Genomic DNA, 26,942 nt, shown 5'->3' with positions numbered 1-26,942 from the left:
TGCAATCAAACTCCCTGTGAGGAGGAAGGACTTGGGACAAGGGTTTTGAAAACACATCTGAGTAATCAGAGAGAAAACCTGGAAGACTCTGATCTTCCGCCACCACAGTACATAATGAAACTCTGGTCAGGTTATCCTTACAGTGAGGAGCCCAGTGAACCAGCTCCAGAGTTTCCCAATTAATTACCGGATTATGGATCCGGAGCCAGGGTAGACCAAGAATGACATTTTCAGACAAGTTTTCCATAACTAGGAAAGAACACCATTCTACATGCATAGCTCCTACCATAAGCTTTATCTGCGGGGTTCAGAATTTAATCAACCCTGCCTGTAGAGGGGTCAAATCCGTACCCGACATCTGGATAGGAGTGGACAAAGGAATCAATGACATGCAAAACTGAGAGACAAAATTATAATCAATTAAATTAGATGAAGCACCTGAATCCAAAAGGCGCGACCAGTGCAGGAAACTGAAACTTAACCGGTAAATACAGGTAAATACATTCTAGACACAATTGGGAGTACCTGAGCTCCTAAGCAGTCCCCCCGACTACTGCTTAGGAGCGGAAGTTTTCCTGCTGCTGCCTCTTGGAACAGGTGTGTATCTGATGATCAGGACTTCCACAGCAGAAACAAAGATGGCGTCTTATTCGATGTTGCTTCCGCTGTGCAGGAGAGATGCTATCCAGCTCCATGGATTCCCATTCTGGATTACCTGGAGACAGACTGGCCGCTGGCTGACAGTCAGAGGACACCCAAGGTGATCGCCTGGATCTTAGGCGACGATCAACTCGGCTGACCAGAATCATAGCATCATCTAATATCTGAGGCTCGGCATAAGCTAAGACTAAGTCCTGTACTCGGTCTGACAGTCCGGACATAAATTGGTCTTTTAGGGCGCAGTCATTCCATTGCGAGTCAGTCACATACTGTCTGAACTGGGCACAATAATCTTCTGCTGTCCGTTTTCCCTGACACAGAGATCTAAGGTGGGAAACTGCCAGTGCTCGGCGGTCAGGTTCGTCATAAATCTGGCCTAAAGCAGAAAAAAAAGCGTCAAGAGAAGAACGGGATGGAGAGTCAGGTGGGAGAGAAAAGGCCCAATTTTGCGGATCCCCACGCAACAGGGAAATTACCACGCCCACCCTTTGAGTCTCTGTGCCCAAAGAACGAGGACGTAAAGAAAAATAAAGTTTACAGCCCTCCCGAAATGAAAACAATTTCTTACGGTCACCAAAAAACAAGTCAGGGAGAGGAACCTTAGGTTCAGGCATGGGTGGCAGTGGATCCTGCGGTGGTGTCTGCCGTGGAACCTGCATAGATTCCTGAATTTGGAGACGGGAAGCTAGATCCTGAACAAGCTGAGTTAGGGTCTGGACCTGAGCGACCACAGCTGACAAAGGCTCCATGGGAGGAGAGAATGTAGCAGGTCGGATACAGGATGCAGACCTATGTATGGCCAGTGTTTCTGTTAGGATTGGGTAACACAAAAGACAGGGGATAGTGTGCCCTGAGCTTGCCCCAACCTCTGTCCCTTCCTATAGCCCCCCCACGCTAAACCGTGGGGCGACTACTTGAAGACTCGAAATACACTGCTAAGTGTGGGAAGGGAAAACACAAACAGACTGACAAACATAAAACACAAAAGAATGGTTAACTAGCCGGAGTCACAACGAGAGGGTACGTCAATAGCAAAATCAGTGGGCAAAGAGTCAATGTCAAAAACGAGCCGAGGTCAACAACGATATAGATACAGATACAGAGCAAGTCAAACCTAATGCTGAGCGAGTGGAGAAGGGATTTCAAACACTGGCACAGGTGACTAGTGAGGCTGCAATTTATGCAGCCAGAACCCCACCTCCAGAACCTGATAGGAGCTGGACAACTACTGAGAATTAACGCCTCATGGTGCAGAATAACCAAGCACAATAGCAGGCACCATGCAGAGGTACCACAAGTCAGCAGTTCAGAACACAACTCCTAGACAGCGCGAGATCTTAGCAGGCGCTGCCCGGGACGAGAGGAGGAGTTAGCGCGGACACGCGCTGGAGGTTGGAGAACACTGCTAGCACCACCAGAAGAACCAGAAGTACCAGCATTCTCTTCAGCGAACCTGACAAGGATCTTCTAGATGGTGGAAAGGGTCGATATAGGGGATATAACATGATCAGACCATGCCATAGATTAAATTATGCTTAACTCTAATTTAGGCTTAGATGACTTAATGCTGTGGTCTGCCCACTAAGTGTACATCCGTGGATTAATCTCTGGTCTGGGCAGAAAGGTCAAATGGCAACGGGAAACATGTGGCAACTCGATTCGTACAGGACATATCCATCACCAAGCTGTTAAAAGATTCCGGTCCCAGGTGTTGGCCTGCCAAGGTTCCGCTACCTAAACTGGGTGATCTTACCACCGTTGTGGTCCAGCAGTCCCAGCAGATTGCCACGCAAGGTGAACAGCTTGGACAAGTCACCACCATGCTGCAGCATTTGATTGCCACTCAACCTGGGCTACTCCCCTCCGGGACAGAGACGATCCAGGCACTGCTAGCTTCACAGTTTTCCTCGTAGAATTTCGGTAGCTCCCAAGCCATTTTTAAGGAACCTACACAGGCCTCTTTAGCTGAGACTGCACTGCTGACCTGCGTCAAGGGGACTATGAGAAAACTCATCTCGCTGGCCTCTCAGATTGATATTTGGTTTAAGGGGGGCATTGAGTTACGTCTCAAGCATCCGCAGGCCCAGGCTCGACCCTTGCCTTCCAAAGGTCGATACAGCCTTCGGCCACGCTGTCTGAACCCGACTTTCCCTCCAGGAATGCTCCAGACGACGTCAGGAGGACCTCTGACTGTATTGTGCCAGTCCGGAACATTTCATTGAGGCTTGTCCTGTTCATTCCCAGCATCCGGAAACTAGGGTTCTTGGGAGAAGTGTCCCTAGGTGAGAGTGAAGCTTCTCAATACTTGGACATTCCTGTGCTCCTCAGCTTCCGCACCAGTTGCCAGATTCAGGATGCTGCTTTTTTGGACTCTGGTTCTGCAGGGAACATTGTGGATACTGCTCTGGTCTCCCAGCATCACATCCCTGTGGTCCGCCTCAAGAAGCCTCTGGTCATCTCCTCAGACAGTTGTCAAATCCCCTCCGACCCGGCGGTACCGCACTGAGCAGAGCTCTTCATAAAGAGAGACTGTCTTTCTACGTGCTGCCACGTTTCACCTCGTCTCTCCTGCTGGGTCTTATGTGGTTGCAGCTTTACACACCAGTTCTTAACTGGAAGACAGGAAAGATCCTTCATTGGGGACCAGATTGTCAGTCTTGCTGCAAGGTAGTGCCTCTACCAGTACCTGTGTTGGTCTCCTCTGTAGCTCCCAAGCCTCTGGAGGGCCTACAAATGTGTTACCAAGACTTTGCTGATGTATTCTCCAAGGAACAAGCAGAGACTTTGCCACCACACTGCCCCTACGAATGCCCTGTAGATCTTCTGCTGGGTTCTCCTCCCCGGGTTCGGGTGTATCCTCTCTCAGTACCTCCAGACTGCAGCAATGTTGGAGTACATACAAGAGAATCTGCAGAGAGGGATTATACGTAAGTCTTCCTCCCTGGCTGGTGTAGGCTTCTTCTTCGTGACCAAGAAGGATGGGTCACTCCATCCATGCAGTCTTAATAAGGTCATGGTTAAGAACTGCTATCCATTGCCATTGATTACGGAGCTCTTTGACCGCCTGCGTTGCTCCAATGTCTTCTCCAAACTGGACTTTTGTGGGGCCAACAACCTCACCTGGATTTGTAAGGGTGACGAGTGAAAGACTGCCTTCAACACTTGTGATGGACATTTTGAGTATTTGGTGATGCCTTTCGGACTGTGCAATGCGCCAGCCGTTCTCCCTGGATCTCTCTCCCTCTCCATAGCGGGCGCTCCCCCCAGCCTCACTCACCTCTCCACGCTCCTGCTCCCATCCTGGCTTCCCAGCACACACGTCCCCGTCTCCTAGGGCGTGCACGTGCCATCGATTGTAAATTTAAAAGGCCAGCGCACCACTGATGGTGGCCTCTCCCAGCATTCCCTGCCAGATCTTCGCATTCTATGCCGTCGAGAAAGCTTTGCCTTGCGCTGTATTTGATTCCCCGTTGTGACCCCGGACCTGTTCCCGTTTATGCTCCTCCGCTGCCAGCCCTGACCTTCTGCTGCCGTCTCTGACCCTGAACATTTGCCACCTGTCTTGAACTCCAGCCTGTCCCCTACCACGAACTTGCCTTCTGACTCTGTACCTTGCCTTGGCTGTCACTGCGGACAAAGTCGCACCTGTGGACACCTGTGCCACTTAGATTCTGGTCCCAGGTTTTGGCTTGTGTCATTGTCCGTGGTGGTCCAGGGCGTTTACTACCCCAGAAGTGTGTTCAAGTACAACTCGTGACTGGCTCAGCCAAAGCCCTGTCCTAAATCCAATTGAGCTTCTCTGGAGAGACTTGAAACTGGCTGTTCACCAACATTCACTATCCAACCTGAGGGAACAGGAGAGGATCTGCAAGGAAGAATGTCTAAGGATTCCCAAATCCAGGTGTGAAAAACTATCCCAAGAAGACTCATTGCTGGTACAAAAATATCTAAATTCAGTTTTTTTTTCTGTGAAGATGGGGTTCAGAGTATGCATAAATGAGCAAAAAAAGATTCCTGGCTGCAATGAAGCAAAGAGTAAAATTTAAAGGGGTATTAATAATTTCTGCACCCATGGTAAATGAATTATAAGTAACCAAAAATTGTAGGGCTAGTTGGAGAGAATGATAGGGTCCACACATCACAAATGTTCAATATGTAGTACAAAAAGAAGAAGATTGATGTGCAAATGGACAAAAATAATTTATTGTATTTGAAATACATAAGTTGGTAACATTAAAAACACTTAAAAACCAGCTAGGCTGGATTCAGTTACAGTGTCAATTTTATGTATTTTTTTCTGCCCAATTTGTTATGGGGATATATGTCTGTGTTCAGACATTCTGATGGTAGACATACTGGGGGTCATTTACTAAGGGCCCGTATCGTGTTTTTAAGGCGGGCTACCCAAATTTTTCCGTTTTGCGCCAATTTTTCCTGAATTGCCCCAGGTTTTTGGCGCACGCGGTCGGATTGTGGCGCATCGGCGCCGGCATGCGCACAATGGAAATCGGGGGGCGTGGCCATACAAAAACCCGACATATTCGGAAAAACCGCCGCATTTTTAAAAAAAAAGTGTCGCTTGACACGTGCTTACCTGCACTCGGCCCGGCTTGGTGAACTCCAGTGCATTCCGATGAACTTCAGCGCAGCAGCGACAACTGGTGGATGTCGGAGGAACTACCTTAGTGAATCGCTGGAAGACCCGAATCCTCCACACAGAACGCACCGCTGGATCGCGAATGGACCGGGTAAGTAAATCTGCCCCACTGCGTTTGGAACATGCCTGTCTTGCATGCCAATAGGACTAGCGTATATTAAAAAGATTTTTATGCTATGTATTAATTGATATGGAAGCACGGTTAAAAATTAGGCTCTTCACAACTTCCTAGGGGCTGCCAGATTGTAATGGTCATAACTGCAGTCCATGTACCTAACTTATGTTTATCTGTATTTAACAATTGTTTCTACCATGGTCATTGTGTATTTTCTTTGCACATCATGCCATGATGACACATGTCTGCGTTCAGACCTTCCTATAGGATATATCTCACTGACCTATGTTCATTTGTACTTTTTAGCATCACGATGTATCACTTTTACCAAAATTGTATCACTTTTACTAAAATTCATGAGCGTCTTCTAACATCCGTGTCAACCGTGGTCGATATGCTTTCTCTCCGCATCTTTCCATAGTGATAAGTGTCCACGTTTGGACACTCTCATAGTATATAGTTTATTTATTTACAATTGCAGCATCATTATGTATCACTTCTATAAAAATTTATGTGCGGCTGATTTTCACTTTGTTTGGACTAGCGATGGACTATGCAATATTCCAGCTGATCAAATTACCATTGTGACTGACACATAAGTTGGTGGAAGGTGGAAGTTTATACGCGGCATGTTGTTGTTTACCTGTTGCCATGGTGATGCTCGCTAATCACTTCCTGCATCTTGGAACGCATCTGACACGCAGCGGGTACGAGGAGCAAGTGACGTACTTCAGGGTCTCGGACATACCTGGGGCAGATTTACTTACCCGGTCCAGTCGCGATCCCGCAGAGCGTTTTCCGACGAGTATTCGGGTCTGCCGGCATTCACTAAGATCATGCACCCGATATCCAGCAGGTGTCGCTGCTGCGCCGAGGTCCGCCAGAGTTCACCTTCTTCTTCTCGGTGTATGTGGGTGCTTAATTCTGCGACACAATCGCTTTTTTAATTCCGTAGTTTTTCCGAATCCATCGGGTTGTCCGACAGCCACGCCCCCCCCCCCCCAGTTCTGTCACGTGCAAGTCGGCGCCGATGCGCCAAAATCCCAGGCCAATTTGGCGCAAATCGGAAATATTCGGGAAACCCGACGAAAGTGCAGCGTTCGGACCCTTAGTAAATGAGTCCCATTGATGTAGGTTTCTAGTAAATACAAGACTTACCTTCCTTGCTTTAATGCAGTACGCAGCGTATTGGCTTCAGCTGACTGGGGGAGGGCGGGACGTCTCACCGTAAGTGACTTCACTCCCTTGGATCTTTGGAGCAATAACGCTACATTCTTTAGGGTTTATATAGATATATGATATTCTGAGTACAGAGTTTGTAACTGAATCCAGCCTAACTGGTTTTTAGGTGTTTTTAATGTTAACAACTTATGTATTTCAAATAAAATAAATTTTTTGTCCATTTGCACATCAATCTTCTTCTTTTCCTGGTTTATGAATTACACATTTGTTAATTTTATATGTAAATTAACTGGGATGAGTTAATTGCTAAAATTGAAAAATTGCATTTGGAATAAAGACTAAAGAAGTATTCACTCTCTATATTCATATTTGTATTCCATAATAAAAGTAAAAAATGGGCTAATACAATAGCATTTTGCTGAATATTATGCGGAACAACAACAACCATTATTTTCTTTTAATTTATGTGTAAAAATACTGAAAAGTTTTAGGCTAAAAGGACAGTTGAAAACTTTAAACCAAGACAAGACCTCTTTAGTCATGCTAAACTGGAATTAATTCCTAAGAGCCTAATTTCAGTATTGCAGTACTAATTTATTAGACATTATGAGAGTTAAATTTTCATTTTTGTATTTAAATTTTAAAATGTTAATGTCTAAACCAAATATATTTCAGTTGATCATCCTCCAAATGCACACAGATATATAAAATATGTATTAAGGTTCTTTTGAATTTTTATGACCATTTAACTATGGGCAATATTTTTTAACATCTGCCATATGTCTTAGACATTTTTAGTTTAGAGATGAAGAGGTTTTTTTCAATAAATTTCAAGAGATTTATTTTTTTCAGTTTTACTGTGGAACTTTAAAGGATGTAATTACAAATACTCTTATGAAATGTTTTAAAACCAAAATTGAGCAAAGTATTAGCAAGAGCTGTTGTGGTTGGTGTTGCTCTAGGAACAAAATATAAAAAGTCTACAAATATGTTCTGGATGTTCCATCAGGGTTACAGAACCCACTTTGAGAAATCAGTGGCCTTAGCAAGGCCCAGAGATGTCATTTGTGATGTAGAACAAATTTCAGGCATTTTTCTACAATTCCTAGAAAAAAATCTTTATGAAGAAATAGATTAACCCCTCCCCGAAAACTGACTGAGTAAGTGCTGTGGGAAAGGACTTGTGCTTGTGAGAAGCTGATGGGGTTGACAGTATATTATAGCTGACATCCTCCTCTAACACACACACCATCAGAGATTACTCTGATTGTGGCTGTTAATCCCTTACATGCCTTGGGCAAGCATGAACATAACGTTTAAGAAGCTCCATGTCTCTTCCCCCCTGGATCAGAATTCCCCATTTGACATATCAGGGGAATCCGATCCGTGCCATGGCAGCCCCGGGGTCCAGTGATAGTCCCAAGGCTGCCTGAGGCATTGTCATGTCAGATCCTGCCTTTGGCAGTTGCACTACAGTTTCACTTCACTGCAATATAATAGTATTGCAGTGAAGTGGTTTGAACAAGCAATCAGATTGATCAGATTAATCAAATTGATCAAGTCTTATCCTAAGAAAATGTAAAAAAATGAAAGTAGTTAAATACATTTTTATACAAAAAAATGGTGAACATGGTGAAAAGTAGAGTGAATTTGTTCCTGCAAAAAATAAACCCTTATATATATCCACATTCTATAATTGGGTTATCTATTAGGTTTTACTATTATCAAGCCTCTCAAAGTTACTTGAAACTGGACAGGTGAGTTTGGGAGATTTTCATGCAAATGTGGAAAATCGAACATAAAGTTTTATGCCTAATAACATCCTAGAAAATGAGAGGATGCTTAAAAAGCCATCATAAATAAGATATGCATGGAATATTAAATATCAAGTTATTTGGGTGTTATGACTTACCCGGAAAGCACAAAACTTCTAGCTTTGAAAATAGATAATTTTGCCATATTTCAGTTTTATTATAATTAACCACATACCACCCAAATTTTTCAACTAATAAGAAGTGCAATGTGTCTTTAGAAAACAGTCTCTAAATCACCTGGATATGTTAAATCATTCCAAAGTTATAACCACTTATAGTGACATATCTCATTTATGGGGGAGAAAGGGGGGGACAGGTAAAAAAAAAAAAAAAAAAAAAAAAATTATATATATATATATATATATATATATATATAATATATAATGATTATATATCATTTAGATCCTCCCCTAATAAGTCAGAAAATTATATGATGCACTCTAGTTTAAGTATGTGCCACAAAATTATAACACTGGAAAATACAATTATTTTTACAAAAAATTAGCAATCAGCCAGCTCAACAGTAAAAAAAAGTTATATCTCTAAAAAGGCAAAACGAAATGGAATATTTCAAATTGAGTTTTTATTCTGTAAAGCTGGGCAAATATAAAAAAAACCTATTTAGTACTATGTAGGGATCCATAGAATGAACATAAGTGCTCATTTACCACGTTAGCAGCACCTAAGAGAGGGATCCCCCCCCCCCCCCAGAGTATAAAGAGATTCCTCCTCTACTGCCTTAGTGGTTCCCTGTCCCTTGGAAGGGCCTGTCCTTGGGCCCATGGTGAGAAGTCAAGAATATTTTTGCCTTCTTTTTATCCCTCAGTGCTTTCTTACCTCCTTAAGTAGGGGAGAAAAGGAACTGTGAAGCAAGGCTGTTGGTTGGTTTTCCTCTAGTGGTCCTGTAGTGTTGTGCTGGAGCAGATAAAGTAGCTATGCCAGGCTTAAAGAGGTTTTACCACACGTAAAAGTTATGCCCTATCTATGGGATAGAGCCTAACTTGCTGATTAGTGGGGATCTCAGTGCTCAGTGCCCCACAGATCACAAAAACGTGGGGTCCCATATACCTCCATCAGACCCCTTGTCACTCCATCAGTTCAATGGAGCAGACATCTGCGCATGACCGTTCTACTCCATTAATCTCTATGGAGCTGACAGAAATTGCCGAGCACCTAGTTTTCGTTATCTGTGGGGGTCTCAGCATTGAGACCCCCAATGATCACCAAGTTGGGCCCTATCCCGTGGATAGGACCTAACTTTTCTTCATGGGAAAACCCATTTAAGGACAGTCTTTAAAGATGTAGTGTCCAAACGCAAAGATAGGCTTTTTTAACCCCTAGGCATACCAGGACGTTATAGTACGTCCCTGCGGCTAGATGCTAAGCGCATGGGGACGTGCTATAACGTCCTGCTTCTGGCACCGGCTCACGAACGGAGCCGGCACCAGAAGCAGCGGCTTTCAGCTGTCTATCACAGCTGACACCGCACGCTAACACCCACGATCGGAGCCGACTCTGATCACGAGTGTTAAACCCTTACATGCCGCAGTAAAGCATAACCGCGGAGTATAAGGGTATTTCTGCTATGGATCGGATCCCCCGTGCCACTTACCGGGGGATCCGATCTTCTGGGCAGCGCCGAGGACTGCCGATCTTCTGAGCAGTCAGACCCCTTTCGGGTCTGACTGTAAACTGTCTGCCCATGCTCTGGTTTTGCTCAGTGAAATTGAGCAAATATAAGAAAACCTATATAAATGAGGTATCACCGTAATTGTAGTGAACCAGAGAATAAAGATAAAATATTATTTTTACGTTACGGTGAGCAGGGGAAAAAAGTGCTAAATATCCAAAATAAAAATTGATGATTTTGTGTCCCCCTTGAAAAAATTAAAATCTCACGAATAAGCTTATTGTATCTCATCCTGCAAATAATAAGCCTTCATATGTTCGGATTACCAAAAAAATTTTATTTTATAGCTTGTACAATGTGACAATACAAATCTGCTGTGAATGGCGCTGCTTTCATTCTATGCCCGGCCGTGCGCCCATATATTATTTTACCACCACATATGGGGTATCAGTACACTTGGGAGAAATTTGGCATCAAATGTTGCACTAGCGTTTCATCATTTAATGTATTATGAAACCATCAGTTTTGGCCTAAATGAATTTATTTTCCAAACAAATTCAAAATTTTCTAAATCGCAGGTCCGTAATGTTTTAACCCTTGTGAAACACTTAAAGGGTTAATAGACTCAATAGAAGTTGTTTTACATACGTTGATGGGTGAAGTTTCTAAAGTGGGGTAATTTATGGGGTTTTACTATTATTTAGGCCTTTCAAAGTCACTTGGAAGCTGAGTTTTCCCTCAAAATGTGAGTTTTGGGGATTTTCATGAAAATGAGAAAAATCGCACCTAAAGTTTTGCGCCTCATAACATCCTAGAAAAATGAGAGGGCACGTAAAATATCCTCTTACCATAAAGCATAAAGCATTGTGTAATACATCCACCAGTTTCTGACTGAATCGGAAGGGGACTATCCCACTAGCCCTGCCCTCTCCAATGAAATGAAGAGCTATTTAAACCTGGAGAGTATGATTGTTCTGTTCCAGCTTATACGAATCTGTGGACTGAACACATCATGGCTGCATGGGCATAATCCCCCAGAGCCTGCAAGGATCCTGATGCTGGTAACTATACTGAAATGCAGTACAGAGTCACATGTCCTGAACAATGCCACTTAGTGACCGATAGATGCTTTAATTTTTATAGGTGGAAGAGGAGCCTAAAAAAGCTGATTGCTATGCGCATAAGAAATGCAGAATATGTAGCTGTAAACTTCCCTTTAATTCTGTAAAATCATATTGAAGAAAAGAAAAAGCCCATACATACCGCAAGACATTGCCCCACATTTATCAAAAACAGTGCAAACTTTACCATGTGGAGGGTGCGCAGATTCAGGATTTGTGGTGGCCCATTCATGAAGAACCTGGAGCTCCCTGCACTGCTCCGACAGAGTGCACCAACTTTTTGTTGGTGTCCCTTGAACATGGAGCATGTGACACACTTCTGTCGGAAGCGTAAATGTGTTTTCCTTATCAACATCTTGGCCTTAATTAGTAAAGAATTAAAAAATCCAGATACAAAATTATTTACATTTCCAGGGTGGTTGTCAAGAACTTGTGCAGCAACAGTGCAACCACAACCAGACTTGGCCCTAGCTGTCAGACTGGATAAGTGAGGCAAACTCGGCCTGCGATGTCCCTGTGGGCTATGGCCCTGCCTGCAGCGGATACAACCGTCCTGACAAGGACGAACCCGCTATCAGGAACTTAACTAGTAGTCCCTGAGTGGCCCTACATGGTGACAGGAAAGACTTACCTTGTATGGCAGCAGCTGCATGGTGGAGAGAACAGGTAACAGGAGACCAGAGATATAACACAATTACACAAGAATAAGCCAGAAACAAACAAGGCTGGGACAAGGAAAGTGGGGCCACTCCAGGAGAAACACTATGCTGAAGGACAAACAACAGATACAGACAGACAAGCAGAGTAAGACAGAAACGGGTCAAAACCAAGATGGCGGCAAAGGCAATAATATGGTCGGCAAGTGTAGCAGAAGTCGGATGCACAAAATAGCAAAGATAACAATAGCACATGGGACTGTAATAACCAGCACCCTCTCAAGGAACTGGGCCTAATAAAAATGTAGCAATAGACACTGCCTAATGCACTGACTGGTTCATCCATCCATCACTCAAGCCACAGCTGGAGACAAAACAAGCTCAAACTCACACCCAGCTTTCCCTAAGGAAAGATCCTGAAAAGAAGCTGTCAGTCACAGGCAGCTATGGGTGTGGTTTTTAAGCACAGGAGCCTGAAACCTGATCCCATTCAGAACATCTTGCAAGTTCTGACAGTACACCTCCTTTTAGGAGGGACGCTGGACCCTCAACCAACAATGCTTTATCTGTTTCAAGGCTTGTGCCCAAACATTGCATAGTCTGGACACAACAGCATCTGCTTGTGGGTTACTGGATGGATCAGTGGACACGCAAGAAAAATTCAGCGATAGCTAACTGTTTGCCACAATCTTCTTGGCAGTCAGATACAAAGTTCCTGATGTACTGCACAACCACCTATAGTGTCTTGATCAGTCTCAGAGTGACAGGACAGTATCAATGACAGGTGTATCCCCAACGTCTTTCAGAACCCACTCCAGAAACTCACAAATACAAATTGTACCCGAGTGATCAAAATTAACAGACTCCGGTACCCCATGCTGTTTTTTAATTGTTCAATGTTCTTAAAGTTACAAATTCCTTGGCATTAGACAATTTCTCTAGTGGAATGGAATGACACATCTTAGATATGAGCTCAAAAACCACCCACATTACTGTTAATCCGTGAGAAGGAGGCCAGTTCATGAAAAATTCATGAATAAATGTTTCTATGGCTTAGACTGAACAGGCAGAGGACCAGGTGAAATTCTCATTAAATTCTCTGGGAACCTTGGCCTTAGTACAATCACTACATGCTGTAACAAATTCCACCACATCATTTGGGGCAAAAAAGACACAGGTTCAGAGTTTTGCAAAGCACATAAACCAAGACTGATGGATCTGATTTTCTTGGACCCAGAGTCAACAATGGCCATGACAGACATTCTATTCACAGTCAAGGAACCAACAGCAGGTGACCTCATCTGACGTTTCTGAAATACCAGGGCACTTAAGTGACCTCCTCGATTACCACCTGATTCTTCTTGTCCGGAAGTCTGATAGGCCAGAACTGGATGAAATGACTGGTGTTCCCACAGTAGAAGCACAGGGTGTTCCTCTCACAGAGATCTCTATGTTGCAGAGGTGACATAATTCCGACTTCAATCTGTATAGGCACTTCCACTTCTGTTTGCATGGGTTCTACAGTATTTACAGCATGCAGTCTCTTTAGATATAGCAGGTGAGACAGTGGAAGAAGGAAGAGAAGATGGAACAGTTAAAACAGACTCTGGTTCATGCTTACGTTCTCTATAATGTCTGACTACTCTGACTGCAAAAGACATGGTCTGTTCTAAGGTCTAAGGCTTAGGATGTCCTACTAACAGATTTTTAATAGCATCAGACAAACCCAATCTAAATTGGTATCTTATAGCTTCATCATTCCATGCACTTGGAATGGACCACCTCCGGAACTTAGAGCAATAATCTTCTGCCGCACATTTTCCCTGGCATAAAGCAGTTAACTGACCCTACCGCAAAACAGTTTTTATCAGCTTCCTCATATAAAGACCCTAAAACTGAAAAATTTAATTCGCCCTGCGACGTCTGCCTGCAGCAGATAAAAGGGAGATGAGTAAGGATGAGGGAGGAGGCATTAAGGAGAAGATGACTTGTGATATTTGAACTTGCATCCACCCTGGGACTCATCACACACTACTGGCAGGGAGACAGGCAATGTTAAAGAAATTATTAAAAAGTACTGGAATTATTCAGATTCTTGACAAAGGCATTTTTAAATCAACATGCCAGAGGCTACTAAAACCTGTCATCACATAAAAATGACCTTTCTGATGACAGGTTCCCTTTAAAGAAAACTTGGGTATCTTCCATAACCGTTTTCAAGACAAATATTACTATAGCATGTGTAATGTATTAGCCTTCACTATTTCTTATAATCAGAAATGTTCTGCCTTCTTAGAGGATGCTTCCACTGCTCTCAGGCTTACTGCTCAATTCGCTGCTTTATCCAACTCTGCAAGAAGAGCTATTTGGTAGTGATGAGAGGTTTGTTGAAATTCTGGTTCAACTAGTTTGGCCAAATTTCAAACTTGACCCTGAATATGAACTGCATTGAAGTCATTGGGGATCTGAATTTTTACATCCAAAAGTGACTGTAAAATGGAGATAATAAGGATTAGAGGGCTGAAAAATTTGGTAATAAAAGTGGTAATAACGGAGCAGTTGCCGTACAAAAATGGGGTAAGGAAAGTACTTAAAATAATAACATAAAAAATAAAGAAATAAATAATAAAAAAAATGATTAAAAAATAAATAAAATGCTGGTAATGTCACTGCACTAGAGGATGGTATAGCATAAGTGGAACTAACCAGCACTATTCATGGGAGCGGTGGCAGCTGGAATAACAATGGATGGCAGCTAGAAAATTTAAATACTTGGACTTTTCTAAACAGGGTCAAGTATTCCCAGTATAGAGAGGCTAGACAAAGTTAAGGTATTGGTCAATTGCAATGTAACCAGTGCCTCAAGTTCTATCGGATTGTCTTCAACCCTCTCCACCTCTTTCATGCAAAGCCCACCACTCACCCCGCTCAAAACAGCAAGGATATGGCAGGCATAGATTTTCCAGATGCCCAGAGACTTGTATTGGAGGATGAGGATGTGAAGAAAGGACCATCAGGAGTACCATGAAAATGATGAAACCAAAGTACCAACTTCTGCAGCTTTTTGCAATGTGGAGACTTACAAGGAGGGCAGCGGTAAAGGCTTGGTGAAAGATGAGCTGAGGAGTGATAACTATGTTGTAAACCCAGGATAGATTAAAGGCAATGAAAGAAGTAGCAGTCACAAAGAACTAGTGCCAGCAGATGTAGAGTGAAAAAGCACATTGGTCAGCCTATAGTCACAATGTTGCCTGTTTCTGTCCACCGTGCCTGAGCAAAAAAAGCTAACCTGGAGAATCTCCCTGTCGTGGTAATTTTTCAAGCATTTTACAGAAGGCGAACTACATGTCATTTGCACTTAGTGCTGCCAATTCTTGCAGCAAGCAACAACCAGAACATGTGTAATAATTAGACTGGCTAACAAACATGAGCTTCGTTGGATGACGCACCAAAAGAAACATGGAAACACCAAATGCTCGGTCTGCTGCATTGGTTGTCTTGGCTTCTACTCTACAATACTCTACTGAGTGACAAGACCACCTATCTTCCTATTAAGGGAGTTAGTGACACCACCACTACCAAAAGATAAGGGAAGGAAAAAGTTGTGAGTGTGTAAACTAAAATATAACTTTTATTAATTCATATAAAATAGCCTCATGTTCGTTTGTGAGATATGTGGAATCACTAGTATTGCCATACTTTATGATAGCCAGAAGGCTGTGAGGTACCAGCCTTGGGCAGGTAAACAGAAGAGGGTACCCTATTTCTTCCTGTTAATACTCCTGCTAGAATATACCATACCCATTACACTTTCAAAATTGGGGGTATTTGAGAAGACAGATTACATTCACTATATCCGCAATGGCCTTATGCCAATGCACGATCTGCTTACACTTTTTAATGGATATAATATAGTGCCGATCTTATATATACACGGCAGCACTGTAATTAGCAATTTAATAATTTTATTTTTTACAGTAGCGTATTTCCACTTTGCCTTATAGATGCACTGCCTCAGTGACACTTAATGGCAGTATATATGTAGAACGGCGTTATTGCTCATCAATTAATTTCATACTGTCACGCGATCTGACTAAGTAGCAAGGAGAATATAGGGGCACATTTAATTATCCGGTGTGGATGAGATACCGAAAGTGCATTGCATTGTTGTGCGCCCGATATCCTGCATGTGTCGCTTCCCCGCTTAGGTCCGCCAGAGTTCACCATCTTCCTCCCGATGCATCTAAGTGCATGGCTTGTGTTTTGTCCAAATCCAAGGGCCCACCCCCTGATTTGTGTCGCATGTAAGCCAGCGTGACTGTGACTAAATCCAATCGCGTGCTAAATACATGTCCCACATACATGTCCCAGCGGTGTGATCCCCGAAAACATCGGAAAACCCGACGGAAATGCGGTTGTGGGACCCTTAGTAAATAAGCCTCATAGCGTCTTGCCGTACTTCCAGCTACAAGCTCACAGTTTGTAGTGAGAAGCTGGACACCGCAATGTCTTAAACTTGTGCTGTGGTGTGGTATCGAGCAGCTCTCGCTGTCTGAGTGTGTTTACAAACAGTCTCTGTTTCGTGCTACACAGCAGCACTTGTATCAATCCTTCATTAGCATGCTGCGAGCGTGCCAGCACACAATACCGATGGCTGGCAAAAAGACCACAGGTATGTGTGCGGTGGACGATCAATCAGCAATGTAAGATGTTATGATTCAACTGTCCCTCAAATTATCTGTCCCCAATTCTGGCTTATCATAACAGAAAAGTGCCCTGACACGTGTTTCTTCTAGGGACGGGGGCAGCCAGGCTTGGCCGCTTTTTATGTTGTAATCTCTGAATGACAGCTAAGCCAGCCAATCAGACACTGTTGGTTCGATACTAAGAGACAATGGGGCACATTTACTAAGGGTCCAAACGCAACACTTTTGTCGGGTTTCGCAATTATTTCCGTTTTGCGCCAAATTGTCTCGGGTTTTTGGCTCACGCGATCGGATTGTGGCTCATCGGCGAGGGCTTGCATGCGACAGAAATCGGGGCGTGGCCGTCGGACAACCTGACGGATTCGGACAAACCGCAGAATTTAAAAAAGGAATTGTGATGCAAGATCAAGCACTCACATGCACCGGGAAAAAGAAGGTGAACTCCGGCGGACCCCGGCGCAGAAGCGACACATGCAGGAACTCGGGTGCACGATCTTAGTGAATCGCGCCGGACCCGAATCCTCCTCAGACAACGCACTGCGGGATCGCGACGGGACCGGGTAAGTAAATGTTCTCCAATGTATCAAGAGTATTTGATTGTTTGTATGTAGGAATCTGGTGGAAAGGGGAAAGGCAAGGAGGAGAAGCAGGAGATAGGGGGAAGAGTGGCAAAATCCAAATCTAAATCATCTGATGTTCAGAGTTACAGAAGATGTAATCTGTGCATTAGCAAGTTACCCGATACACATAAAAAGCCGATATGTAAATCTTGCATAGATATACTATTAAGAGATGAAAAAACCTCTTTTATGGATGAGATTAAAGAGTTTTGTCAGGTCCGCTAGGGAAAATGCTGGGACTTCTGGTTCTTCTGGTGGTGCCAGCAGCGTTCTCCGAACCCCAGCGGGTATCCGCGCAAACTCCACCTCTCGTCCCGGGCAGCGGCTGCTAAGATCTCGCGCTGTCTAGGAGTTGTGTTCGGAACTGCTGGGACTTGCGCTACCTATGCTTGGTGCCTGGTTGTTCTGCACCATGAGTGGTTAATTCCCAGAAGCTGTCCAGCTCCTATCAGGTTCTGGAGGTGGAGTTCTGGCTGCATAAATTGCAGCTTCACTAGTCACCTGTGCCAGTGTTTGAAATCCCTTCTCCACTCGCTCTCAGCATTAGGTTTGACTTGCTCTGTATCTGTATCTGTATCTGTATCCTTGTGACCCCGGCTCGTTTTTTGACATTGACTCTTTGCCTACTGATTTTGCTATTGACGTACCCTCTCGTTGTGAATCCGGCTAGTTTACTATTCTTTTGTGTTTTATGTTTGTCAGTCTGTTTGTGTTTCCCTTCCACACTTATCAGTCTATTTCGAGTCTTCAAGTAGTCGCCCCACGGTTTAGCGTGGGGGGGCTATAGGAAGGGACAGAGGTTGGGGCAAGCTCAGGGCACACTATCCCCTGTCTTTTGTGTTACCCAATCTTAACAAGTTTTTAACAAGTAGTCGCCCCACGGTTTAGCGTGGGGGGGCTATAGGAAGGGACAGAGGTTGGGGCAAGCTCAGGGCACACTATCCCCTGTCTTTTGAGTTACCCAATCTTAACAAGTTTTTAACAAGAGAAGTTCGTATCCCTTGCTACAACCTCTCAGGTTCTTCAGGGTCCCTCCCCTAAAAGAGCCCGTGTGGATCTAGATTTAGCCACTCCTGCGTCAGGAGTCTCAGAATCTCCGTCTGGCTCCTATAAAGACTCAGAAATAACGCATTCTGAGTCTTACAGGACTCAGAAGCCAGGTACTTGTTCCCAATTGCGGAAATGGAAAGACTGCTCAAGGCAGTAAGGAATACGCTAAATATCAAGGACATAATCCCTTCTAGATCAGTCGAAGAGGACCTATTTGGAGGACTGAGAAACAAAAAGCGAAGGTTCTTTCCCGTCAATGATGCCCTGAAAGATCTGATTATGGCAGAATGGCAGGAACCTGAAAAGAAGATAATGGTCTACAAAAACGACTACTGTTCGAACCTAATGATTTGAAGGTTTGGGACGCATGTCCTAAGGTTGACGTACAAGTCTCTAAGGTGGAAAAAGATGGATTTACTGTTTGATGATGCAGGCCATCTTCTAGATCCTATGGATCGGAAATCTGAAGCACTACTCAAGAAAGCATGGGATACATCTATGCTGAACCTTAAGACTAACCTTACGGCTACCTCTGTAGCCAGGACGCTACTCTTCTGGCTGAAGGAGCTGTTAAAGATCATACTCCTAAAGAAATAATCCTAGAAAATATTCCTCTCCTTAGACTGGTGGCCGCCTTTCTAGCTGATGCCTCAGCAGAATCCATAAGATTTTCAGCTAAAGAAGGGGCCCTATCCAATGCATCTCCTTCGACACAGGTCACCATCTGGCAGGAGGTCCAGAACCTGCTACAACTAGGGGCCATCCTGAGAGTTCCAGTCAATCAAGAAAAACAGGATTTCTACTCCCCTCTGTTTACAGTGAGGAAACCCAACGGATCGAACCGCCTCATAATAAATTTGAAAGGACTGAACCACTTCATAATATACAGACGCTTCAAGATGGAGTCGGTAAGATCTGCTATACCCCTCATCCACCGAAATTCCTTTATGTGCACCATAGATCTAAAGGACGCTTATTATCACATTCCAATCCACCCTTTCTCTCAGAAATATTTAAGATTTTCTATTCTATCCTTGGAAGGGGAAAATCTCATCTGCTCCCAGGGTGTTCTCCAAAGTGATGATAGAGGTAGTTGCTTTCCTAAGAGATCAGAACGTGTCTGTCTGATTATAGCCAGTACCAGCTTAGACCTAGTCAGGCCTCGGGATTTCACAATTTCTAGCTGATGCCTCAGCAGAATCCATAAGATTTTCAGCTAAAGAAGGGGCCCTATCCAATGCATCCAGGAGAGTGCTTTGGCTAAAGCAATGGGGAGGAGACATCAGTTCCAAAACAAAATTGTGTGGAGTCCCCTTTTCCGGTGAGTTCGTCTTCGGCCCGAACCTTGATGCCATTCTTGAGAAAGCTGCCGACAAGAAGATAGGATTTCTGGAAAACCGACCTGACACCAAAAGAGATTTTTTCGTGGCCCCAGGGACCAAAGGGAGAGCTTCAGAGGAAAGCGCAAACAAGGCCGCTGGAGCTATTCCAAGGGAGGCAGAGGTCGTGGCTTCTTGTTCTTCTCAAATAGCGACCCATAAAAAAGGAAGAAGCAGTGATGCCAGGGTTGGGGGAAGACTCACATTTTATGCCTCACAGTGGGAGAAGATACCATCAAGAGACATTGTAAAAAATGGATACAGAATAGAATTCTCCCGTCTTCCCCCGAAAAAGATATTTCAATCCATCACCGTCATCTCCTTCGACACAGGTCACCATCTGGCAGGAGGTCCAGAACCTGCTACAACTAGGGGCCATCCTGAGAGTTCCAGTCAATCAAGAAAAACAGGATTTCTACTCCCCTCTGTTTACAGTGAGGAAACCCAACGGATCGAACCGCCTCATAATAAATTTGAAAGGACTGAACCACTTCATAATATACAGACGCTTCAAGATGGAGTCGGTAAGATCTGCTATACCCCTCATCCACCGAAATTCCTTTATGTGCACCATAGATCTAAAGGACGCTTATTATCACATTCCAATCCACCCTTTCTCTCAGAAATATTTAAGATTTTCTATTCTATCCTTGGAAGGGGAAAATCTCTTCTGCTCCCAGGGTGTTCTCCAAAGTGATGATAGAGGTAGTTGCTTTCCTAAGAGATCAGAACGTGTCTGTCTGATTATAGCCAGTACCAGCTTAGACCTAGTCAGGCCTCGGGATTTCACAATTTCTACACTCACAAGTTTGGGGTGGATCGTCAACTTTCAAAAGTCAAATATTTCCCCCCTTACCCAGATAAAATTCTTGGGGGTAATCCTAGATTCATGTCGTCAAATCTCTTCTCTTCCACAGGACAAGAAGGACAACATCAGACACATCATACTATCCTTCTGGAAGAAGCCAAGGGTTTTCAATCCAGACAGCTATGAAGCTCTTAGGACAGATGACAGCCAGTATCCAAGCGGTATCATGGTGCCAAAACCATTCCAGGTCACTCCAGAGTTGGATCTTTTCATCCTGGGACAGGTCACTAAGAGGTTTAGAGAAGAAAGTCCAAATCCCGCTGAGTGTGAAACGAGATCTTTTGTGGTGGCTAAGAACAAGAACCTAGGAAGGGGCATCCCATGGATCCAACAGCCCTTGATTACCATCCAGACGGATGCAAGCAAGTCAGGCTGGGCGCTCCAGCATCAGTTGGTACAAGGTCAATGGACACAAGAAATCAGTACCAGATCCTCCAATTTCAGAGAGTTACGTGCGGTTTGGGAGACCTTGAGAACCAACAAGTCTCACCTAAGGAATGCACACTTCCTAATACTATCCGATAACTGTATCATATCTGAGGAGACAAGGAGGAACCAGGTCTCCAGACTTACTGGCTCTATCACAAAAAATCTTCAGATGGGCAGAAGACAATTGCCTATCTCTTTCTGCGAATCATCTTCGTGGAATAGAAAATAAAACAGCCGATTTCCTGAGCAGGAACACACTCTTACCGAATGAGTGGAGCCTAAAGCAGGAGATTTACGACCAACTGATCACCCTATGTGGGAAGACACTTGCAACACCCTCGCCGATGCAAGGCAGAGGAGTGGTTGCGAATACGTCCCACCATGTAGCTTGCAGCCTGTGAAGGGTCTGATCAACCCCACGGCAGGTCACTACATAACAAATACCTCACATAGATGGGCATTGCAGTGGTAGATCCTGCCTGGTAAGGCAGGAGTTAATTCTTTGATGTGATGTAAGATGTGTCATCCAATCACATGTATTATCCTAATGTCTGTGAGCTGAGAGGTAATTGGAGGAGTAGCCACCACCTGACCATAGGGAATAACAAAACCCCTGGTCAAGAAACTTCTAGAGGGGAGTTGCAGTCAGTTCTCTCTCAGAAGAGAGTGCAGTGTGAGGAGAGAGTTCACTCTCTCAGATTAGAGACTCTGAGGAGTCAGTGCAGCTAGCACATCAGACCAGAGCAGGTGAGCCCAGCTCCCTGCTGAAGACTGTAGTGAGAGAGTTAGTTAGGAAAGGGATATCATCCTACCTTCAAGGGTGATATCTGAAGCAACCCAGGACAAGCTGAAGCATCCTTCTAGGACACAGCTATCTCCCAGCCTGCCCTTGCATCCAGGCTGATGATCAACATCCTGTGGCTCCCTCCAACTGCATCTCAGCAATCTACCATTCTGTTAAGGCACGTTGCTGCGGTTCCTGTCGGTTCCAATAAAGAACTGTAAGCTTTTTTTGTTCAACGTCTGCCTCCGTCTGAGTGATAAAGCTCCTGCACATCTTGTAGTCGCTATCGTACTTGCTGGGCATGGACAGCCGTAGTCTTGGTTCAGCAGCGGGAAGACAAGCCAGAGCAATAGAAGCTGCAGGGATAGCCTCAGGAATCTGTTGCTGGTCAGCAAGTAGTTGCTGCAGCATGGTGGTGACTTGTTCCAACTGATCACGTTGTGCAGCAATCTGTTGAGATTGGTGGATCACGATGGTAGCGAGATCAGGCTTACTGGGAGGCGGAATCTCAGCGGGATCCATGGCCGGATCTTACTGTCAGGTTTACGGGATGTAGATCCTCTGGACCACTGCAGACGATGACTCAAGCCACTACCTGGGACAGGAGTCTAAGTGGTACCCGGTTTTCACCAGAGCCCGCCGCAAAGTGGTTTAGAAAAGCTGTGGCGTGGTACCACCAGGTCATTCCTCAGGCGTGACTAGTCTGCAGTGGCGGCCAAGGTTGAAGTACAGAAACAGCAGTCAAACTCGAGGTCACAGTCCAGGCACAGGGTCAGGGCAGGTGACAGAGATGCAACGTCAGAGTCCAATCCGGGGTCAGCAACAGGAGGTCCAAGCAGAGGGGTATGGGAACACGATAGCAGCAAGGAGGAACACTGGTACACGGGAACACGGAGGAGGTCAGGTAACAAAGGAACGCAGGAGACACAGGAATGCAGGAGACACTGGAACGCAGGCAAATCGCAACAGAGCTTTCTATAAGGCTGTGAGGCACAAAGATCATGGGAAATGGCCAGCGCCAATTAATGACGCGCTGGCCCTTTAAATTTTCTAAAGCTGCCGCGCCCTAGGACACGGGGACGCGTGCACACAGAGCGAAGCTGGGACTCGGGAGTGGGGAGAGGTATGACGCGCTGTCGCTGCGCCTGTGGGGAGCGAGAGGCACGGGTGAGCCCGCGACCCTGTGATATGGGTCGCGGGACCACCCGTGACAGGTGTGTGATTCCCTTTACATACCCATGCATCAAGTGTCTATATATATGTGACGTGACCTTATTACGTGACGACGCACTGATTACAAATTCTATACCGACATCCGTGTACAACATAAACCTACTTTTCTCCGAAACAGAGTTGTAGGCGTGCTGAAGTTGAAAAAATCTAAAAAAACATGTGTGAAATCCCCTGAATCTATTAGTGAAATCCACAAAATCGCATAAATGTGAATTATTAAGAATCTGTGAAAAAAAGCTTACCCCCTATTGATCCAGTAATCACTATCAGGAATAGATCTAAATTCCTCAAAATGAAAATTCTCCCATATAGGGGAGAACCACAAAATACCCCGAATACCTCTTATTTTTTTAAATGCTTCCCAACACCTACTCATCAGAACACCCATGTGAGTACGTCTGTATCTATTATAATTTAATTCCCCACTCTCCAAAAGAGAAAAAATAGATTCCCTGGTGAAATCACTTAACTCAATCAGTATCCTAAAAGCACTACACTCCCTCCTAGTGACAAGAAAAGCTAACTGGGCGGCTACATAGTATCCAAAAAAATAGGGGACCCCCAAACCCCTTTCTTCCGGGGGACAATACAGAGAGGATAACTTAACCCTAGCACATTTTTCCCCCATATTAAATCCCCAATCAACCCCTGCAGTAACTTAAACAATTCCTGGCGGAGCCAAACGGGAGAGACAGGCAAGGGGTAAAGCAACTGAGGGAGAAGTATCATTTTCACTATCCCTACTCTGTCTGCCCTAGAAAAAGGCATCTTAAGCCAACCCATAATACTATGCCTTATTTTAGCCATAAGGGGGGAAATATTCAGTTCTGCAAATTGCCCTAAGTTCGCTGAAATTCTAATCCCAAGATATTTAAAGGACTCATCCTTTTTAAGAGTCATAACCTGATGACCACCCTCCTTATCAATATCGTCCAAGGGGAGAAGGACCGATCGAAGTTTATTCTCAGCCATTATCAACCAACTGGATAAATTCCTGAATAGTATTACCAGTGTTCTAAACAGTCAACAGGATGTCGTCCGCATAAAGGGATATCTTTTCCCTCTCTCCCCCACTACCCCACCCCCTTAACCACTGAGATTAACGAATCTTGATAGCCAAATACTCCACAAATAGGGCGAAAAGGAGAGGGGAGAGAGGGCACCCTTGACGAGTACCTCTGTGCAAAAAAAAAGACTTGGAGTACATACCATTAATACACGGGCAGTGGGAGAGTGGTACATTATTTTAACCCAACTAATAAACTCGTTGCCAAGCCTGAATCTTTCCAAGACTTTCCATAGGTACCGCCACTCCACCCTGTCAAATACTTTGACTGCATCTAAAGACAGGATGGCGCAGCTACCCTTTGCCCCCAACCTGTGGATATTGAATCCTGTTCCCCTAGACGGGATGAAGCCATTCTGGTCCGGATGGATGATAAGGGAGATCACTTTTTTTAGCCTCAATGAGAGAATCTTTGCTAGAATTTTTATATCTGAGTTAATAAAGAGAAGGGTCTGTATGATCTCTGATCCCATCTCTGTATCTCTGTATCCTCTTTATCTTTTTTCAAAATTAAGACTATAGATGCTTCCGCCATTGACCCACAAACGGCCCCAGCGGACAAGGCGGCCGAGAAAACAGTTTCCAATATAGGGGCCAGGAACTTTATATATTTTTTGTAGAAGGCAAAGGGCAAGTCATCCAACCCTGGGGAGGAATCATTCGATGTATTTCTGATAGCTTCAACTATTTCTGTAACCCCAATCGGATTATTGAGGGATGCCCTTTGCCCTTCTGACAAACATGGAAAAGGGATAGAGTCCAAGTAGTCATCCAGCTGTCCATCCGAGTAGTCTATTTCTGATTTATATAACAACTGATAGAATGACCTAAAACACTCCAGGATTGACCCTTCTTCTTGGACCATAACCCCGTTGAGATTCCTGATGGAGTGTAAATTTTTTGTTTTTGAGGAGATTAGCCAATAATTTTCCTGGTTTACCCCTATCACTGTAGTATCTTTGACCTGCAGAAAATATGTTGCGCTTTTTCTGCTATATGGGCATTATAGGACGACTGAGCTTCAATAAATCTATCCCTATCCTCTTCTGTAGCCGTGGCAGCCCAAACCTCCTGCCTAAAATCCAATTCTTTCTTTAATTTATTTTCTTTTTGCCTAAATTCCTCTTTCTGCCACTCAATATCAGAAAAAAAGATACCACGAAGATATGCCTTCAGCGAGTCCCATGCCACCCTCACATCCACCGCGTCCCTATTATGCTCCCAGAAATCCTGAATCAATCTCGAAATCCGCTCAACATTATCCAAAATCGTCAGCCAGTGAGGGTTAAGTCTGAAGAAACTCCTTCTATCCAGGCCCGAACCCATCTCCATCATCAATTGAGGGGAGATGGGTCCGTGATTAGACACCGAGATTGATTCATACTTCATTTTTACAATAAACACAAATCGATCCTTGACAGTGTGGAATGGGTTAGACTAAAACAAGAAAAGGCAAGCCTATCTAAATACTTAGTCCGCCAAACATCTCTAAGCTGCTGATTCTCACAATAAAATTTCAAACCAAAGGAGCCCCTATTATTCTGCACCCGTGGATTTTTCAGATTGCTTCTATCCAGTGAGGTGTCTAGGACTGCATTAAAGTCCCCAATAACCATAATTGGACTGTCTTCCCTATCAACAGTGAAATCGCTTAAGGCATTCAGAACCTCAAATGAAAAAGGAGGAGGAACATAAATAAATGCCAAAATACATGGGATTTTAAACAGTAAACAAAGCAAAAAAAAAACAAACCTTCCCTTCTGGTCAGATTTGTATGCTAATATTTTTATATCGACCTTATGGTGTATGAGGACCGATACTCCCCTGGAGAATGCGGAGCCACAAGAATGGAATGTCAAAAATGCCCATCTCTTATCAAGCCATCTGATAGTAACCGGGGTTAAGTGCGTCTCTACTAAACACACAATACCAGGAAGATGTCGGGCCATTACTTACGCCTTTAATTCTATTCTGTGTTCCCATCTCTTTTTCCTACACATTTGGGCTGCAAAATAGTATCCATAAAAAAAGGGAGGCCCAAACCTCCCTCCTAAATGGACTTGTACCAGTACATTAATTTAATCCTGACTCTTTTTCTGCCCCAGATTAACTCATTCAGTAGGACCTCTATGGTTTTAAAAAAGGAATTGTCCAACCATACTGGGCAGGCTGTGAGGAAAAATAATATCTGAGGAAGTATGATAATTTTCCCAAGTGCAATTCTATCAGCTAAAGAGAGTGGAAACTTTCCCCAGCCATCTATTTCTTACTGAAGAAATGAGAGGTTTCAGATTTAATAAATTGTATTCCTTTTTATCTGCAAAGACAGCTACACCTAAATACCTAAAGGAACCTCTGCATAATCGTATTCATCTTTCCCCTAGTTCTTTGCCATCATATCCAACTATTGGCAACAGACAGTTAGTTATTTTTCCAGTTAATTTTGAGCCCTGAAAAATATCCATATTCACTAATTTCATTACCCTTGGGACAGAGAATAGTGAATCCGCCAGGCAAAGAAGTATATCATCCGCATACATAAACAATTTGTACAAATGTCCACATCTTCCCACTCCTCTTATATTCTTGCTAGATCTGATCATAATAGCCAAAGGTTCAACAAAAATGGTGACGAGGAGAGGGGATAAGGGACACCCCTGTCTTGTCCCCTAGAGAGCCTAAAACTTTTTGAGGTTACACCATTTACCACATTCTTTGCTCTTGGCACCCTATACAAACATTTGACCCACTTAATAAAGTACTGCGCAAAGCCACATCTGCCTAGTGCTTCCCATAGGAACCTCCACTCAACCCTATCAAATGCCTTGACAGCATCTAACGAGAGCTTGTACAGGATATTTGCATCCCTGGAGAATGGAACAGGGGACCTCCTCTTGAGAGGAAATATCCTGTACAAGCTATTATTAACCTTTCTACCAGGAATAAATCCCCTTTGGTCAGTATGCATGACA

Source organism: Engystomops pustulosus, chromosome 5 (genome assembly GCF_040894005.1).
Source record: "Engystomops pustulosus chromosome 5, aEngPut4.maternal, whole genome shotgun sequence".
Taxonomy (NCBI): domain Eukaryota; kingdom Metazoa; phylum Chordata; class Amphibia; order Anura; family Leptodactylidae; genus Engystomops; species Engystomops pustulosus.
Note: the sequence above shows the minus strand (reverse complement) of the source record.